The sequence below is a fragment of the Anomalospiza imberbis genome, chromosome 6 (assembly GCF_031753505.1).
Source record: "Anomalospiza imberbis isolate Cuckoo-Finch-1a 21T00152 chromosome 6, ASM3175350v1, whole genome shotgun sequence".
In the NCBI taxonomy this organism is placed as follows: Eukaryota; Metazoa; Chordata; class Aves; order Passeriformes; family Viduidae; genus Anomalospiza; species Anomalospiza imberbis.
In genome coordinates this window covers 17,202,811-17,223,568 of record NC_089686.1, presented here as the reverse complement: position 1 = coordinate 17,223,568, position 20,758 = coordinate 17,202,811, and the positions used below count along the sequence as shown (strand labels likewise).

Below are 20,758 nucleotides of genomic sequence, written 5' to 3'. Positions count from 1 at the left end.
CTCCAACAGCGTGTTGACAACAGACATAATCAGCCCAAATGGAAGGCAAAAGATAATCCTGGGAAATGACAGCTGCAAACATCTCATTTGATAGTCTTCAGCATGTGCTAATAATTGTTTTCAACACATGCCACAGAAACACAGTGCAAATGTGGCTGTAGAGTGGGCATGCATGAGAGCTGAAGAAATTATTGCAAAATCTTCTACCAAATGATAAATGGGCAAAGAATCATCATAGATAATTCCTTGATGACATACACAAGCAGAGGGATCCTGGTCCATTTCTGCCCTCAATTATGTGGTGCAGTGGCCAGGCAATTTAAGGGGGATGGCACCTGCATCCTCCATGTATTATAATTATAGGGTAAGTTTTCAAACATGCCTAAGCACAGCTTACATTTAGTTCTGTGTGCTTCTGGAATGAAGCATATTAAAAATGGTGATTAAAAATAGTTGTATATCTAATAAAATCAATCTAATAATTGTTATTATTATTAATGTAGCAAATACAAAGTATGTAGCATTTTGTCACAGAAATGTGTACGGTTTTTGGAGTTTTGCATTCCTCAGAGCACTTACCTCAGTCTAGTGAGTGGACTTTCATCTCAGCCTTTTAGAGGTTGTATCAGATCAGAAGAAGCTGAAACTTACCTTTACTGTAAAATCATTGAAGTGATTTGGCTTATTTGGAGATCAGTTTGTTCATCTACATATTTCATTAAGAAAGGGAACAGAATTCTAGAACTACAAATGTTCTGTTCCTTGGAATACACTTATGCATAGATATTTTAAAATTTATGTCTTCATTATCATGTGGGACAATGTAAGTAACTGTTAAGGTAAACTCTACTGATAATATTTTCTGCTTACTAACACTAATAATAAAATATCAAGCTAATTTTAAAAGTCAAAAAATGATGTACTGGATTTAATGTGATCAACAAACAAAGATAACTTCAGACTATTCTGGGGGACAGGTCCAGTCAGAGGTGTTATGTGATGAGGAAATGGGAATTTGTTTACTTGGCATAACAATGCTTTTATGTTTCCTATGTATAATGAAAAACAAGATTTACTGTGAGGCTTGTAAAGTCTTTTGTTATTAATTAATTTGGTTTAAGATTTGTTTGTAAATGTTGTGATAGGTAATTTTCTGGAGTTGTTTTACAAATACAGCTATATAAAAATGTCTATGTTGTACATTTTCTGATTTCTTGGACATATCTTTTAGATTTTACTTTTCCGATAGCTTGAAAAAATTATTAAATAAATGGAGTTACCATGATCATCAGATAATTAAAGCAGAGCAAAGGCAGCTGTGACTGGAACTGGATATTGATGTCCCATTGAAATTATACCTGGAAAGCATCAGAGAGCAAAAGTGCCCTGTCTGCACAGGATGTGAGCTATTGATACACCCACAGAGGTGTGGGGCACTGCAGCTGCAGGGTAGCACCCTGGGTGCCAGCAGCACCTCAGCCAGGCTCTCTGCTTTGCTCATGGACAGCACAGGTCGAAAGGACACATGGACTGTGCAGCACATGCTCTGCTTTGCCCTCAGCTCTGCCATGGACATGTGCTCCCAGCTCTCAAATAAAGGTAATTCCCTTGCCATTCTACTATTTCTCACTTTGATTAGTGTGTGATAATACTATGTGATTTAATATCAAAAGCCTGTCTATTGGCACCTCTGAAGCACTTATCTCCATGGTGTGACACTTCAGCATTAGACACAGAGTAAAATAATTACAGTAAGACTGCCTATGGGCAGCTGGTAATGATGGCAAATATTTTCATTTATATTATTTTTATAGGTACTTTTGAAATAAACAATGTCTACTTACTCAGCTTCCCATAAAAAGATTCATTAGATGTTTTCCATTTTAATTTTTCTAAAAAGAAAACCCTGAGTTTCATCCTTTTTTCGCTTCCTGCACTTGAATGTCCTCCTTTACTTCTTTCACATTGCCCCTAAAAGATATGAGACTAAAAAAGGTCAGAATCTTGTAAAAGAACAAGAATTTCCAAAAGGTTTTTGAATGAAAATTATTGTGCTTGCTAAAAGAAGGGAAATTGCATCTTCTGTTGCTTAACTCAAAGAGAAAACTTATCTATTGTTTGATTTATGTTGTCAAAGGTTTAGCTAAAAATCAAATCTGGTTTTACTATGTTATTTCTAGTGACAAGACCTAATAAATACTTAAATAAAATCAGGTTTGTTTAAAACTATCATTAGAAGAGAGTCATCATTATTACTAAACTCTGATATAAACCTGAGAAAACAATGAGTTTTTATCTTAATACAAATGAGACACAAGACCCCCTGTCTGAGGGACAGCTCTCAGCTCAGCAAAGGGACTCAGACAGAGTTATGAAAAAGAGACAATTAACTGCAATTATCAAAGTCTAATTAGAAAAAAAAAAATTAAATTATTTAAATAGCTTGCAATGATTTCCTGTTCTCATGCAGTTTTTTTTTCCTTAAAAAGTAAGAATTGTCTTTCTTTTTCTTTGCATACTTTCTCTAGTCCTTACCTGGAATCAACTTGCTATTTAGAATCAGGTATGGATTCATCCTTTCACCATATGATTTAATAACCCCCCCAAAATCTGCTGGGTTCTTAAAAGGCCTTTTTTAACCTTCAGCAAATTAACACATATCATAAAATGAACATTTTACATCATTATTAACAACCAAAACTTCATTAGTAACAACCAAAACTGCCAGCCAACCTCCTTCTCCAAGAAAAAAATCCCCAATGAGATCAATGGGGAAAACACAAAGCTTGTAGTTACAGGATCAAAACAGGACTCTTAACAGATCATTGCTTTCCTTATCCAAGTTGGTAGAAGAGCTTGCTGGGAGCCTCCTCCACTTGGGATCACTGGATGGGGCCATGGGGAAGGCCTTGGGAAACACCAGGAGGCTGGCAGGTGGGAGCAGACCTGAAGTTGTGGGGACCCAGGGAGCAGCAGGTTTCTTCAAGGAAGGGCAAGAGTTTCATGGAGCTACTCAGCCCAAGAAGCCACTGAAAACCACAGGATGGAAAAGCCAGGCTTGAGGGAAGGAGGTACCCTGCAGGGAGATGGGAGCAGGAAGGAGGCAGGTTTCCAAACCTTGTGCTTCAATTGGTGTCAGAAAGTTATGTTTATCTATGGAAAAAAGGTTATCCTGGCTTATTTTAATATTATAACATATAAATAAGACAGAGACTTAAGGCCTGGTCAGTGCCAATGTCTTTTCACACACTCACTTGGAAGAAAGGGAGGGACATGCCTGGCTCAGAGCTGCATCATGGGTAAGTGCTTGCTCCCAGAGTGCTGCTCTACACAGAGAGGAAAGACTCAGGCTTCTGATGGAGTAAGAACAGAAATACAAAGCAGAGACAACTGGAGGAAACTTACTTTTCTTATTTTTTCTTTATCTGTCATGTTGTTATATTATTGCATGCAGCATTCAGAAACAATTCCATTTTCAATAGAGGGAAATTTCAGATTCTTAGCCATTGAGATACACTGAGGACAGGTCTCTGGCTTTGAGCAAATGTTATTCTTTATGTAAGCATGACAGATGCTAAAGGATTTCCAGGGATCCAGAGATCAGCTCTGTCAAATTCTGTCCTACAAATGAGAAAACGTACCACATGCCACTTCCCAGAGCCAAACAGCTTGACATGCTTGTGGCTGCCAGCATGTTGGCAAATTCTGCTTAATGTCTTAAGCAAAAAGGGGCAGAAGAAAGTTTCTGAATAGCATGTGCCTGAAAGTTTCTGAACAGCAAGTTCTGCTTTCAGAAAGCCAGGGGCACAGAGGAGAGCACTCTGTAGGTTGCCATCAGCCCAGCAGTGCAGCAAACAAGGGAAGCATCACAACCCCCTCATTTCCAGCTGGTTCCAAGGAGCATTTGAGTTGGATCAAGGCAGACAGACACTTCTCTCCTCCACAAAGCACCTCACTTAAAACTGCCAAATTTTCAAAATGTTGAGCAGCCACAGCTCCCACTGAGATTGCTGAGGGTTTTAGCAAAACTTAGCATGTGTGAAAGACTGGAGGGTTTTAGTTTCACATTTAAATATCAACTTCGGTGTCTGACTTCAGGTGTCCACTTACAATGGGAACTAAAGCAAATAAGCATGTCTGCTGCTGACTAATATTGTTTGGAAAGTGTGGCATATCAGAAAATAATCCTGAGAATGAAGGCTTCTTTCAGTGAAATTGTTTTCACATAAAGTTTATAAGAAAAAAATATATATATTTTTTCCAGTATAAATATTTATTCACATATTTACTCATACAAAATAACAGTAATTTCTAATATGGGACCATATGTGCAGAGCAAATAATAGCGTGTACTGGAGTTTTCTACAGCGTGTGTTTTTAAATCCTCACTTCTTCTTCTGATTAGGTTGGAAGCACAGCACTGGGATGGAGTAATGAACATCTACTCAGTAATTTATGTGACAGGAAATTGAACAACCATCTCCTCAGCCATTATTTCTGTGAATTTCCCAAGCTGTAAATGCATCAAACAGTTAGAGAAAATCATAAATTCTGTTAAGCAGATGGTCTCTTTTTTCTAAAGAGAAATGTCTCTAGATGTTTAAAATGTTTCTGTCTACAGGCTTGACCTGTTGACCAAAAACCTGTAACAATATTTACTCATTTCATAACAAATTACCATGGTGGCCTAAATTGTCTGAAAGCGTTAACAAATTTAGATTCCCTGTAATATGGGATAGTGAAATCTAAAAAGTTATGTTGTTTTTGAAAATACTCAAAACATACATCTGCTAATGAAACCTCAAATCTGTCACAGAATGCTTTAAATTAGGCGTTAAAACTGTTGGACACTCAAAATATTCTTAGCCAAATGTGAGCTGGTGCACTTCGAAATGGAAAAAGGGGAGGTAGTTGGTAAGGAACATTGCTCTGATAAGTCCACAACTAAATGCTAAAGTACCATTACTTCCTCAATATTAGGATTAATGCCACTAGGAATTTATAAAATTAGTTTTGAAAACCTGGAGAGAATGATGAATTTTATGAACTTGCCAGCCATAAATTTGTCTGATAAAAACCATTTGAACAAGGAATACTCTGCGGTTCCTTAGCGACCAAAACTTCAGTGAAGTGTCATGCTTAGGTGTGTCTAAATTATCTAAAATATACTGCATCGAAACCCTCAGAAGCAGCAGCAAAGAGCAAGGTGCCCGTGTCCATTGAGTAGTACAAGTATAGAATTCAATTCTATTTTTTCACTCTGACTGTCAATTTTATGGCACTTCATTTAAGCCTGAATCTCCAAAGAATCAACTAAAATTAGCTTTCTAATTTTCCCCAAAGAATCTGCTTTAAAATAAATTGAATAGTAACATAAGGCTTAGTAAATGAGCATAAAATTCAAGTGAACTTCTCTAAAGAAAAACCTCTTTTAATCTGAAGACCAATAAAGATCAGGTGCAATAATTTCTGACAACTCTAAAAATAGTTTGTCCTTGCTGGTGGTTTAACATTGGATAAGCTATACTTTGTGTAGTTGCAATGTCTAGGGTTTCATGCTATGATACTGGGAATATGAGTCGTTATTCAAGATTGTGTTTGAAGACAGACATAAAAATCCTTTTTGCCTTTTTTTTTTAGAACTGTCATTTAATCAAATCTTAGTGATGTTGTGGCAGAGCATTGGTGTCTTTTAACTTGTTTTTCTACATTTGTGGTTCAGAGTGAGATTTTTGTAGTTTTCCATCACTTACAGGGGCAATATTTCTTACAATTTTACATGTTTTCTAGCACAGGTGTTAAAGTTTCCTCCCTAAGCAGATGATAGGAAGCTGAGGGACTACATACCTGTGACCAGCTAACTTGACCACTGGCAGTGAGCACAGGCTACAAGGGACAGAGCAAAGAGGTGATACAGTTGCAGCAGTCATCTGCCAATTCCACTCAGCTTTCTTCCCAAGGAGATGGAAAAGAGCATGTCTGGCCCTGGGCTGGAAATGAAGGCACAAAAGCATAGCTAGCAGCCAGCAGAGCTTTCAGGGAAAGCTTAGGACACTCACCTAAGGTGATATTAACAGATTTTAACCAATTACTTGTGTTCAGCAGAGCACTGAGCCCAGATGTCCAGAGCCCTTCTGAATTCTATCCCCATCATTAATTTCCACTATGTGTCCTTGACAATTCATTTAGCTTTCCTTTACAGTTCAGAATAGCAAGTGTGGAGAAAATGCTAACTTTAATTATCATATCACATATATTAAAAAAATCACTTTGCATTCTATTTATACACAGCTGCATTCAAGGTGGAAAGCTGATGTTGAGATAATACTAATTCCACAGAATCCAGCTGCCTCAGTGTCAAGCTTCCCCAGTAATTTGTCTAAAGGATGGTCAGGAGATGCTGGTGTCCCCCTGTGGCATCCTGTGGCTCTTGCCCCATTGTCTTCAGAAAGTTCACTAGAAATTTGGCTGAGGGAGGTGTCTCCTGTTGCCTCAGCACAACAGCAGAAATTCAGGTCTCAGCTTGCTCAGAGCTAATCACAGGAATGTTAATAAAATATTCAAGGGGGAAAAAACCCAAACATACCTTCATTTTGCCTGATACCACACATTTACAGACTTGTGTTGTCACTTTTTTTTTTTTTTTGTAAAAGCAAATGAAATCACCAAACCAGATTACTTCCAATTTATATTTTATAAATGCAATGAACAGACAAAATAAGCAATTGTTCAGCAATGGCTGAAGCAGGTCTGTGGATGAAGCCAGTAGCTCCTACCCCTTGTTCTGTCCTTAGCTGCTGCTTGGACCATGAGAAAAGTTGTCCTTTGTGCCACTGATGTACCAGTGATTTGAACATTTCCATCCATTGCAAAATTGTTATGTATGGAAGATACCATCTGCATCCAACAAGTATAGACTCATGAAACACAGAATCATTAAGGCTGAAAAAGACGTCTAAGATCCCCGAGTCCAGCACTGCCCTCCTATGAGCATCTTCACCATTAAAGCACATGTACACATCCTTTGAACACTTCCATGGATGTTCCCTGGAACATCATGTTCCAGTGCCTGACCACCCTTTCCATAAAGAAAGCTTTCCTAATATCCAATCTAACCTCCCCTGGCAAAAGTTGAGGGCATTTCTTATTATCCTGCTGTTTGTTACCAGGGAGAAAAACCCAACAGCCACCTGGATAAACTCCTTTCAGATAGTCACAGAGCAGAATAAGGTCTCCCCTGAGCCTTCTTTTCTCCAGGCTGAACAATGCCAGCTCTCTTTGCTGCTCCTCACAAGACTGTGGTCTCTTAGTTCCATCTAGTATTACATCCAAGTTCAACAAACTGCCAAGCCTTGGAGTTTTGGGAGGAGCTGATGAGAGCATGGCAGCGTTCTCTCAAGGAGTGCTGAAAATACAAAGAGGGGACTTGCCTCTTTCAAACCCTGAGGAGGCCTGCTGTTGTCTCAGGTGGCCAAGCAGGACAGGGGGACACAGTGGGGGAGACCATCTGCATCCAGGAGGTGAACAAAATCCCAGGTCTGTCCCTGCAGCAAGAACAGTAAAATATCTCAACAATTCATTGATTTTTTTTTTTTAATCAGGACAGACTATACAATATCTCTAATGTAGCTTGTGTGCATTTTGTCTGAGCTAAAACCACCTCAGAAGCTGTGAGACATCAGGCTCTGGTGGCTCCCTATGGGCCATGGGAGCTCACTGCAGGGCAGGCTGGAGGCCCTGGGGACAGCCCCAGGATGGCAGGGCAGGCTGGGGACACTGGGACAGCCCCAGGATGGCAGGGCAGGCTGGGGACACTGGGACAGCCCCAGGATGGCAGGGCAGGCTGGGGACACTGGGACAGCCCCAGGATGGCAGGGCAGGCTGGTGGCACGAGGGACTGCACTAGCCCTGGGCATGGGGCAGGTCCCTGGGGATAAGGCTGGGCTCAGGCTGGGCACCAGCTGGGAATGTGAGTCCAGAGGTGTGCCCACGGCTGGCAGGGCTGTGAGCAGCTGGAGACCAGCCCTGCTGTGGCATTGCTGGGCAGGGGCTGATGGCCCTGGGGGGCTGCCATGGGGCCCCGAGCCGTGAGCAGAGTGGAGGTGGCCCTGAGGGAAGCCAGGCAGGGGCAGTCAGGCCTGTCAGTGTCCTTGGGGCCATGACACAATTTCTCCTATTCTTATGTTTGCCCCTTTCATACAGACAGATAGAGCTCTGAAGAGCAAAAGCATCTCTGCATATCTGACAACCTTTGTTAATATTATTTCTGGGTTCTGCTTGAAAAAAATACATAGTGAATATCCACATGGGCAATGTGCTGCCCAAGATGCCCAACAGAGAACAAATGACAGGAGTACAAACATTCACAGACACCGTCAGAGAAGTCTTCATTTGGGACACCTCATTATTCACTTAATTATTCATTTTGTTTATTTACAGTAAAGATATTAGACATAATATGGTGTAAGTCCCTAGCATCCTCAAACACCAGCTGCTGGCTTTTCTCTCCAGTCCCAAAAGGAAAAACCAAAGCATCACAGTGAGAATTAACAAAAGTCCAATTAAATTTCTTGCCAGAATGTTAATTTCCCAAAAATAAAAGCAGCAAATTAATAATAACCTGCTAGTCACCTCCCTTATTACTTGTGCATACATTTGAAATGGCAACAATCTGCATTTAAAATGAACATTATCAGAGAGACAAGCAAATTTTAAAAAACCAAATACATAATCCTTTTTCTCATCTCAAACACTGGTCAAAGGGAAGAACTTAAGGGCATTGCTCCTTGAAATGACAAGTTATGCACAAATGTTGCTACAAAGGCGTGAGAGATGAGAAGTCTCCATGCAGAATACAGAGGACCACAGCAGGGGTTGGAAGGATCTCAGAGGTCATTCTTTCATCTCCCTGCCCCATGGCAGAATGGGCTAAGCTTATCTTGGCAGGTATGTGTTCAGCCTCTTCTAGAGCCTCCCTGTTAATGGGCACTTGACAACTGCTTCAGGCAAGAGATCCCTGCCAGTCACTCCCTGTTCATTAAAGAGTTTCCCCTGCTTTAAAGTAAATCTCACTTGCCACAGTTTAATCCCATTACTTTTTGCATTATCAATGGACATGAAAAAAAGGATTATTATGTGTTTTTTCTCATATCTGCAAGTCTTTCGTGCATTTGAATAATATTTTTGCTCAGTTGTCACTTCTTCCTGGGTTTTTTCCCCACTTGGTCTGACACCACCCCATGTTTTAAGCAGATGAGGGCAGTGCCATACACACAGGTGTCAAAGAGAGTTTTGCCATTTACTGCAGTGCACTCTGGCCTGAGCCTCAACCACCTTTTAATCTCACTCTTTCCTCTCCTTTCCTCTGTGCTAGAGAAGGCCTGTAGGTGCCCTATAGTGTGATTAAATGGGCTGAGAGCTTCATACTCTACTCCATGCTCATAGCATCAATTAAACTTTTCAATTCCAAAACAACCAGGTCTCTTTCAGCCATATTTTTCAGTCTATTTAGAAAAACTATTATTAAATACACACTTCTTAAAAGGTTTTGACAAGGCATTGCTCTTTTTTTATATCAGGGTCCTACAAAATCATGCATACTTGGGTTAAACAGACTTCCATTTTATGTGTGGGGACCAAATCAGTGCTTTCATTATCAATGAGCAACACATCTTAAGTTGCAACCAGATGGCACTTGAGCAATTATGCACATATATTATCTGCTGCAGGGAGGAGAAACATCAAACATAGATTGCCAGCCTACTGTTGCCCATGTGATTTTTATGATAATAACAGAGACTATTTCACAGAGGTGAAATATTCAAGTTTGCTGTTGATTGATTCAGGAAGGGGCGTTAACAGGTTTTGCAAAACATGCAAAAATGTGGCATTTGCATAGCTGGAGATAAGTAAAATCAGTCATAAAACAGTGGAGTAAGTATTTTATCTCACCAGCAGGAAAGATGAACTATGTACCCTATTCTGAGAGGCAGAGACCCTCTTAGACATGGTTGCAGAGTACTTTGCCTACTAGGATCCTGTGCAAGGACAGATGCTGATGTGGTAAATATTCCTGAAATAGTGATCAACTGTATTTAAAGGAAAGAAAACAGATTTTTTACTGAATTGCATGCAGTTTACAGCATGACAGCTTTAAAAGGCATAAAAATGCCAAGTTACAGATAACCCTAGCCCTATATTGCAGGTAACTGAACATCACATGTATTTTCTAATATACAGTAAGAATGTAACTGTTGAGTTAGATTAACTGCTATGCTCTGAAAAGTGACTACAAAATGGCATCATGGTATTTCTTGTTTATTGGGCAGAAATGATTTTTGAATGAAATGTAAGTTGTAAGTAAAAAGACGTTTTGTGTAGTTGTAAATCTTCCAACAAAACTTCCAACAGTTGACATGTAACTAGATTACTGTTTTCATACATATCATCAGCATTCAAGATTATGCTGATAAAATAAAATCTTCTCTGACACATCTGATTCCATTGGCTATGGATAGGATATTGAAAAATGTGCAGGGGTATTTCTCTGCTGTGGAGTACAATATAGAGACATCTACAGTAAGCAAGAGAATAATTAGCTCAGATATTTGAAAGCTTCTTAGTTTCAGCTACTTTTCACTGATATAAATTAGCTCATGTGTATCTTTTTGTCCCAAGTCAAGCCCTAAGTTCTTCAGAAACATGTTATATGTAACTTCAGTGAGACATGGCTCTAAGTTTTATAATTTTAAGAATTTCACATTTACCTTCACTGGTGCCTATGTAATCCTGCCAGTGGTGGATTTACATTGGGTGAAATGGAATACAAATCAGCAGACACAAATAATATTATTGTTACAATCATGTCAAAACCCAAAATAGTTTTATGTTACTATAACTTCTTTTGTATGAAACCCACAAATTAATTTGTTTGTATATCTCTCTCAATACTTGAAATACATTTCTAGTGTCATATTCCAAGGTTTCTCAATTGTCCTGAGATGCTCTGGTCAGCCTGATGTGACACTGACAGGCTTGGTCTACTTTTGTTTCTGGGTCCTTTTCAGTTCTATTCTTCAAAGCAGAAGAATAGTAAGTCTCTATCAGCATTTCTGTCTTTAGTAAGTCTCTATCAGCATTTCTGCTATACAATCCGCAGGACTGTTAAAGACATGTTTAAACCTCCTCTTTTTATATAACAACTTTATCAACAGATGTCTAAATCTTATTTAAAATAATGTAAATTAAATTCATGCAATTGAAAAGTAAATAGAAAAGAAAGTGGAAATTATTTAGAAGTAATTATTGTAAGAGTATGAAGACTCAGGCTACCTCTGGAAAACACTGAAATGCAATCTGTTGAACATTTGTCTTGGCTTCAGATTCTCCTTCAGAAGAATTTTTACCTAGACTTCCCAGCAATGTACGCTCAAAGGGTCCTTATATTAATTGAGATTTTATCTCCTGGAAATCTCTACTTTTTCATGTAATAACTGGATGTCACATCCATAACGACTGTGTAACAGAGGGAGTGAAGAAAGCCTCTAAAGTGAGAGATGGAAGATAGGTACTTCAATTATTGCCATTCACTTGGGAAGATGTAATAGTTCCTGGAATCTGAGATACTCTGTACATTCTCACAGAGAAGGCCACAACTTTAGCACATACAAAGTTACCTAAAATAACCTTGCTTATGTTCTTCATTTTTTCATTTTATACCACTTTAGGAATATAAATGGAGTATAAAGCACATTTACACTCATTCTAACATCCCTTTACAGTGCAAGAATGACATAAAAAGGACCAAATATAAATAAGAAATGAAGATAATGCATGAGAGATTACTATACCCAGTCAGAAATCACAGGATGGTACTATCCTTATGTCAATCAACACATTTTTAAAAATCAGACCCTGTTAAACAAACTTGGAATTATGAGTCTGCTGTATAAATAATAGAATCATAGGAGCATTTACTTTGGAAAAGACCTTTAAGATCACCAAGTTCAACTATTAATGTTGGTCTGATATGACTGCCTCTGTGAGGGATTTGATCCCACATTAAGTGGCATCAGATTTTGAAATTACAGTATAAAAGCTATGCAGGATACCTTCGTTTAGAAATTTATGAAGAATCTTTCCTGAACAGTTTTATAGATGTATATTTTTGTTTTGTTTGATTTTTTTATTATTATTATGTTACTTTTTAATGATTGTGTTAGTTTGCAGATTATTGAAGACCTGCAAATAATTGACAGCTCAATATTTTTTACCACATTTGAACACATTTAATGCAATACACAAACAACATTGGGAACATCTTTTAGAGAAATAATTTTCTCATTTTTAGCCCAAATAGATAGAAGTTTTGAAGTAAAATATAACTGAAGGATTTCTCTGTGCAAGTCCATCTTTGAATCTTTCCATCTTTGATACCAAGGCCCCTGTTAAGAGCTATTGTCTTGCTGAAAGCATGATAAAAGTAATTTCAAAGAAAATAGGTGCAAGAGAGAGCAAAGCTGACACTGAAGAATTTCCTCTGTTGTCAGAAGGCTGTGGAACACTATTAATTAGCAGCTAAAATATAATCTCATTTATATGCTTCCTAGGAGAAAGAAGCATTCTGTAAAAGAATACTGAACAATATATCTATATAAAAGATCATAAATATACTTTGAAAGTCTCTGACTCTACATTTTCTGATGACAGAGTCTATCTTTTCTTTTTTCAACTATGATTGGAAGGGTCCCAGCCATTTCAAGTTTAGCTTAGCCTATGTTTAGCAGTTCTGGTAAAAGTAAATGTTTGGGGGTTTTGGCTTATAAGTCTTTAAGACTAGCAGAGTGCCCTCCAGCTTTCTTAGTCTGGTGTCTGTGGGTGCTGAAGAAGTGTGAGGGGACTGAACTGCAGACAACACCATGGCTTCTGTGCCCTTTCCAAATAGTGTTTCCCCTGAGCACTGTTGGAGGCAGGCTATTGAACTTAATGGACTACAGACCTGACCCATAGGGCATTTCTGAAGTTCATATTATTTCAGGAGGACAAAGGTGCCTCAATTTCTTTATGTCTCTTGCCCTGTGTACATCATTTCTAAATTTTTTTTGTTCCATGTTATAGGTAGCGAGCTGCCACAGAGAACAAAGAACTGCAATGATGAATCACTGCAGTGGAGAACTCATACAAATCAGAGAGTTACAAATGTATTTTTTCTCGCGATTCTACTGTTCTTTTTGCCATGATGAGCTCTCAGGTAGAGATCCAACATGATTTCTCACTCTTGACTTACAGCTTTCCACTCTGTATGTCTAAAAACTGGTCTTTTCCTGATCTAAATTTAAACACATTATCCCAACTTGTACATCATGACAGTTTTCACAATTAGGAGCAAAACATTATGATTATAGCAACAATGTTAATTTCTGACTAGTCTTTGTCAAAGCGCCTAATGAGTTTCAGTATTAAATGATTTTTTAATAAATCTGTATGACTCACTTTTCTTAAGGCCCAGTAAATTTAGGTGATTTGCTAAGTTTAGAAATCTGCAGCTGTTCTCATGGATCATTGTGAACAGAGCAAATCTCTCTATGAAGCTGACTCTGTCTGATCATAACACACACAGGTTGTGGCAAGGCATAGAGATCTGAGCACCCCTTGCCTAACAGGGCAGATGGAGCAGGGGATAGCAGTGCAGAGGGTTCTCAGCAGATGCTGGGAGGACTCCTCCCATTCAGAGCAGCACAGCTGTATCACCACAGCAGAGCATAGACCTCAAACCTTGTTTCTAGGCAGCATTCTGCATTATAGTGCTCTATAAACTATAAATCCACCAGTGGTCAAATACCAGTCTGAGGATCTACCTCATGTTCTCGGGAAACTGCATGACTGAGGCTTTCTATGATAGGTGTCTGACTTTCAAAATTCTTCCTTTTCCTATTTATTCATATAAGGTATCTATTTTTTAAAATAGCCCTAAAACTGCAGGCTAATTCCCGCAGGGTTTTCAAAGTGATGTACAATTAGATTTCAATACAAGCTAGCACTTAGATGCCTCAATCATTTTGCAGATTAAAAGAGCTCCCTTCCTATTTGCTTAGGTGCTTAAATATTATAAATAGTCTGACTTCTATTTTTTTTCTTATTTATGATACATATAATATATATGTATGTATTGTTTTATGATAGCACAATTATATATCATCTATGAATGAAGATCATGGATAAAATAAAGAGAAATCTGTTTCCTAACATTTCTGAATTAACTCTACATCCATTTCACAAATGAATCTTAAATTCTTAATATGAAAGCTATAGAATATAAAATGGGAAACATTATTATGCTGCTATATATAGCCACAGTTATTTCCACAATCTCAGTAGTGAGCATAGGTCTGATCATCTCAAAAAGACTGAAAAAAAGCCACACAGAGAGGAGCAAGTGTGATTGAGAACACAATCATGTCCTTAGTACAGTACATGATGGAGGGGAGATGTGAACCTCTGGCTGCTGGACACACAGAGCATTTTAGGGAGGCATCACTCTTCTACACCCCTATTGCTACATCACCACTGCTACCAGCTGTTAGACTGCACTTTGGAAGAGGTGGATCCTAGATCTGTCTGTACAATTACAATTTTCTTGCATTTATCTTAAATTTCAGGACTCTGCTTTTGATCTTTCACGTGATGAAATTTTGTCTCTGTCCAGAAAGGTTTTTTGGTCTCCATCATTTGTACAGTTCTGTCATTTTCCTTGCAGGTCTGACTTCAGGGTATTATTAAAATATCCAATAAAAAGTGTCCATTTCACAAAGCTAACTATGAAAAAAACAAGTAACACCTTCCCTCCCAAAACATTTAATTAAATGTATTGACTCAGGCCAAGACCTTCTCAGAAATAAAAAGAAATCTTAAAAGATGTTCCTAATATATATGCTAGTTTATTAGGTCAGGTTTACCTGTCTTCCAAATGAGGACTTGAAAAATCTAGGATACTTGTGGTCCTATCTCAGGGCTGCTTTCTTTTGGCACAAGATGTAAGTATTGGAATTGGGCTTTCCTCTTCTAGGACAGTACTGTCAAAAGTCAGAATGTCATGTAATTCAGCTTCTGAGGCCTTTTGAGATAGATACATATGTCTGTATGTTGCTTTCCCAACAGAGTGGGTGAGCAAAACTTCCAATGACTTGTTATTTGTACTCTTTTATCACTAGATTTCATATTACTAACTCTCAAGATTGCCCTTAGCCAGAAATAGGAATGCTAACAAATATATGACACTTACAAAAGTAGTACAATATTTGACTATAACATTATTCCATAGCATCTGTTACATTTCAATATGCCACTGAATATTTCACAATTATTTAACATCTATCACAGCTTTCTTCTCCAAGAAAGATTAAGTATTTAAAAGTTTTTTCCATTTCTAGCATGAATGTTCTGCAGCTACTAGGCTTTTCTCAGGAGACATATCTCAGATCTTTTAACAGAGCCACTCATTCTAAGATGCACCATGGTAGGTGTCTTAATTTTCATAGCTAGTTTGTAAGCCATCTTTGTCCACATTATTCAACTTCTTGTAGCATATAGTGAAGCCAATGGTAAATTAAAATTATATAAATTAGAATGAGCCTTGAAAAGAATTTTATAAATAAATGCAAACTTCACTGGAGCACACAAAGAAATACTCCTCCCTGGTGTCAGTGAGACACATCATTTGACTATGACCAAGTTGTTCTCCACAGCATGGATATCAAAGCAATTTTAAACATCAGACTCCCTGAGTACCTCTACATTTGCAAATACTTCAGTGCTAAACTAGTAATTTAGTAGGAAAGGCTGAGAGAATTAGGTTTGTTCAGTCTGGAAAAGAGAAAGCTTTGGGGGCCCCTAATTGCTGCCTTCCAGAACCTGAGGGGATCCTACAAGAAAGCTGGAAAGGGATTTTTTATGAGAGAATGTAGTGAAGGACAAGGGGAAATGGTCTCAAATCGAAAGAAAGTAGATTTAGATTAGATATTAGGAAGAAATTCTTTACTGTGAGAGTGGTGAGACACTGGAACAGATTGCCAAAGGCCTTGAGCCACATGAACAAATCCAAGAGAACACTGAAGGCAGTGACACTGGCTTTTCTCTCAGTTGTAAAACCAGACATGGAGAATGGGATGCCTTACTGCTGATGGTCAGCTGGACTGCTTGACATATGCAGGAAGGCTTGGAGAACTTCCTGGTGGTGCAAAGTAGTCATTATTCAGACTCACGTCTTCATTGGGTATTTCTGCATGTTTCATGTCAGCCCAGAATGGTCTTCTAGTTGATTTTTCTCCAGAATTAATCTTGATTTGCATGCACCAGAATGACTCTGCAAACCAAACCAAAACACAGAAAGTGGGGAAAATCAGGAGATTCTCTTCAGAACTGCACTGCTTTGAGACAAAATGTTAATGCGTGTGCAACCGCTGTGCTCTTTAAAATTCATCACTAATTTTTTACCTCTTGCAAATAAGAGGCTCAAATATGGATACTTAAATAACTATGATTAAAACCCACAGTTGTTACTACTATTTCTTTTAGACAATGATACAATGTATCTTCTCAGATTGTTACTGGGAATCTCTATGCAAAAAGTTAAACAAACAGGCCTGACTCTTTTTTTTATGTTTGGGCAGCCTTCCCAAAGAATAGTGTTAAGGAGTCAAAGCAGGAATGGAGAATGCAGTTGTAATTCATCCTGATTTTAAGATGGCATTTCATTGCCAGAGAAGTGTAAAGCTGATATATTATAGTAAATGAGAGTCATGCCAAAGCTTTTCTTTGAACTGTGACATTTCGTGTGTCAGCTAGTTACTCTGACTCGTCAGCCACCACCCACACAGCTGATTAAAGATAGAAGACACAGTAACACTGCCACAAACTTAATGTACTATCTTTACACAAAGTTTTATTTTGGGAGCCTTATAGGGAAATACTGCCTATTCTATGATGTACTGCACATATTAATTTATTTTTATTCTTCTGATTAATGAATAAATGGATGAAATATTATTTGACAGGGGGAAAAAAGTAAAAAGTAAAAAAAAAAATATTTATATGTGGCCAATCTTGATATTTGACTTGTCTGAATTCTTTTTCAGTGAAAACCCTCCCATATTTCAGTATATTACACTGCCAGGCCATCAGGAATATCATGTTGCCCAAAGACCCTAGTTTTAGAATTGTTCATTCAATAAATAAAATAATAGAAACATAGAATGGGATTGGTTGGGAAGAACATTTAAAGGTCATCTAGTCCATCCCCCTGTCATAAGCGGGGACATCTTTCACAAGATCAGGTCCCCTCCAGCCTGACCTTGAATGCTTCCAGTGATGGAGAATTCACAGCTTTTCCGAACAATTTGTCCAAACTAAACCTACACTCTTTCAGTTTAAAACAGGTCTCCCTTTTTGCTGTCTGTACAGACCATGGTAAAAAGTCTAAACCATCCAAATCCTTTAAAAGGAAATTACAGATTACTAGATTTCAACAGCTATATGAAATTGCAGAAGCCCCAGGGGAACAAAACAAATATACTTTGATAACATTTTATGGTTATAGAATCTATTTGCTATAAAATGATGGAAATTGGCTAAGCATATAAAGGATACATTTGAAAATAATTTAAACAGATGATCACAGATGATTACTTGGAAAGTAAATATTTTTAAATGAATACTTTTAACAAGGAAATCCTGTTTGTTAAGTAAATGAGGTGTCAGAAAACAAGAAAAAGTTTATGTAGTAAGAAAGCAAATGCACCCAACTTTGAAAAGACAGTATTATTCTGGTAAGTAAATCCTGAACATCCCTTGTTGCATAAGGTACATGAATAACTATTTGTTAGGGAGCAATGGCTCTTTAGATACTGCAACTCAATTTTTTTTCACTTCTGGAGGTTCAGACAGTTATGGCTCCCAGGGGCAAAGATGGCAGTGATCAAACAAAAAAAAATATTATCTCGGCCCATATCACTTTCATCATTGATGTCCTTACACTCTTGGAAATGTTGCCGATAATAACGTAACCTGCTAACCAGGGAATAGTCTTGTTTTATATCACTCTTGTTAAACTGAGTTGTCAGAGTTGAAGCTTGTAGGTTAAGGTTGATCATAGCTCTTAGCTCTGCCAATCCTTCCATGTTGACATTTGATGTTGAGCTCTAACACCAGCAGCAGAAAACAAAAACTGAGGAGCATGTAGCCTCTTTCACCCAATGGCTGGGTAGCTACTGCTTTTGTTTCTTTCCCAAACCACTAGTAAGAATAGGCCATCACCTAATAAATGTCACTCCTGATTTTATCTGGTTTTAGCCAAGGCTGAAGTGTTTCTGCAGTTTGCTCGCCAAAACCCAGCCAAGCAGTAGCTAGTAATTAATTCCCATTCTAGTACTCAAAAGGAAGAGTGTCACCATGGCCTATTCAGTTCCACTTCACTGTGGTCATCAGCAGATCCTTTCTGTCAGTCCCCATGGGAAGAGGAATGAGAGTACTCATCATCCTTTAATATAGGTCTGCTCTTTTCTAAAAAAATTCCAACACGGTAAAAAAATGTCATTGGCCTCTCCTGGAGTTTATGTTGACTCAGCAATTTGAGTTCATAGCACCTTTTCAAGTCTTTGAGAAAATGAGGATTGAGAACATATCAAAATAAAGGAGATGAGAGCACTTTCCACTCTAGAGTTCCTTGCCATATATACAAGATATATACATTACTCACTATTAAAAGCATACAAAAATCTTTCTGTTTGGTAAAATATTTAACAGAATATTATACATGTACAATATAGCATATACATTGGCAGCTATTTAGACAACAAATCACACATATAGTAGAAATATAAACAGGACACCATAGCATTTTTAACTGCTCCTTATGAACTAAATAATTACTTTTTAAATAAGTAAAATAATAAATTATGATAAAATAATGTATCACAATAAAATAATACTGCATGGATTTAGTGTTTAGGAAGGGTACAGGGTCTGGGCACCAAAAAACTGAGGTCTACTGAAGAAAAAAAATACAGTCTAAGTAATAACACAGCAAAGTGTCATACATTTTCTCATGACTGTGCATAGACCTGTAGCAACTATCCCTGTGGGATAATAATTCAATCTCCTGCATCTCAGAAGAGCATGTGATGATATTGCTAATTAACATCTATGGTGATGATTTTCTTATGAAAACATTCATCTATTGGGAAATGGCATTTCTAAGGCAAAGCTCCAACTTATTAGCATGTCTTACCATCACCTTTCAAAGGCACCAGTTTTCTCCCACTGGTTAGCACATACAGCATGATATTTGAGTTACAGCTCATTTCATCTAGCAGGTACCTGGTTTTTATATACAGAATCAGGTATATCTGCTGATAAACTCAGTGTCTCCAACTTCCTCTCATTATTTACATATCACCTGCCTTGGAATTGTAAAAGAGAAAGATTCCAGTTTCATTGTACCTAGAGAGAAACATACATGTAACAGGAACAGAAAACATAGACATCATTTTATAAATACTTCACCTGTAAATTGTACTCTGGAATGCCTTACTGAAATCTGAAAAAAATTGGAGACTCTCTTGACTTAAAGGTAAATTTGACACTCTCTTCCTCTTACTGATCATTATTATTATTATTTATTTTGCTATTTATTTTCAGCAGTATTAAGTACATGCTACAGACTCTAGGCTTTCTTGAGGAGAGGATTGCTTCTGGGTAGTTAAAAAAAAGAATCTCTACCATAAGCAACTTAACAACTGGCAGGTAAACAGAAATGAAGCCATGGCATTGGACACATGATCAGAGACAGTGCCCATAATGAAATCCCTATTTTCTGTTACTATTATTGCCACTAATATGAACACGAGACGACAGTAGGAAGTGATCACAGATAAAATAAATAGAATAAAAAAGATTTGTCTCATTATAGCACAGCTTGGATGGATGTATATAAAGTTACAGCAGGTAAGAACATCTCCCAGTTATTGGACAGAATAGACTGAGAGAGAGAGAGAGAGAGAGAGAGAGAGAGAGGGAGCTGAAGACAGTGTCATAACCAATGAAAGCTTCTACCTTATACTGTCCCTCAACTGTTGGGAAATTCTGTCATCTTGCTAGTGTATATTCACCTGTATATCTCCAATTTCTTCCCTAAAAGTCAGCTGGTGGTTTGAATACACAGAATTTTCAGCCTGCAAGACTAAGGTCCACGCTTAAAAAAATTATTTTTAAATCTATTAAAAAGCTAAAAAGAAAAGCTAAGTATTTATGCTTGCTTCCTTACATACACAGTTCTTGGTAATTGTTCAGAACTAAATAATATAGTTAATTAACTAATAAATGTTAAATTAAAAACAACATGTAATACATAAAAAAGAACAATATATGTACATAAAACAGTAAAGGGAAGACATATATACTACTGATAAAAAAACCCCAAAACCAACAGGCATTTTCTACCATAAATTCAATCTACATGTTTCTATACATGTGAGATATTTTGGTCTATTGAAAAAGTGAACAAGTAAATGTCACAGTAACTGAAAATGATAATTGCTCCTTTTTTGTCCGTTAAGTCAAAAAGAAAATGTACAGAGTTCCAGTTCCTAAGTAGTGTGATTGTGAATCAATTGAGATTTCAAATATTTTAAGCATTCTACACACATATACACATGTAAATTAATACACTCAACTTGTCAACAGTAAATCTTCAAAGGCTGCTCTT

The 20,758-nt window shown here is 37.6% G+C and overlaps 1 long non-coding RNA gene across 3 annotated transcripts; it reads right to left on the bottom strand.

The window, feature by feature from the left end:
- Nucleotides 1-451: 451 nt before the first annotated feature.
- Nucleotides 452-17,950, bottom strand: LOC137475392 (uncharacterized). Of its 3 annotated transcripts, XR_010999861.1 has the most exons (7): nucleotides 16,121-17,950; nucleotides 14,955-15,071; nucleotides 9,952-10,088; nucleotides 7,191-7,544; nucleotides 5,848-5,990; nucleotides 3,255-3,353; nucleotides 452-1,971 (listed from the first exon to the last, which is right to left on the bottom strand). It is a non-coding gene; the product is annotated as an uncharacterized lncRNA (long non-coding RNA). The 3 variants fall into 3 exon arrangements; XR_010999860.1 differs by lacking the exon at nucleotides 16,121-17,950 and having other exon boundaries at nucleotides 14,955-15,959; XR_010999862.1 differs by lacking the exons at nucleotides 3,255-3,353; nucleotides 16,121-17,950 and having other exon boundaries at nucleotides 14,955-15,959.
- Nucleotides 17,951-20,758: the final 2,808 nt, after the last annotated feature.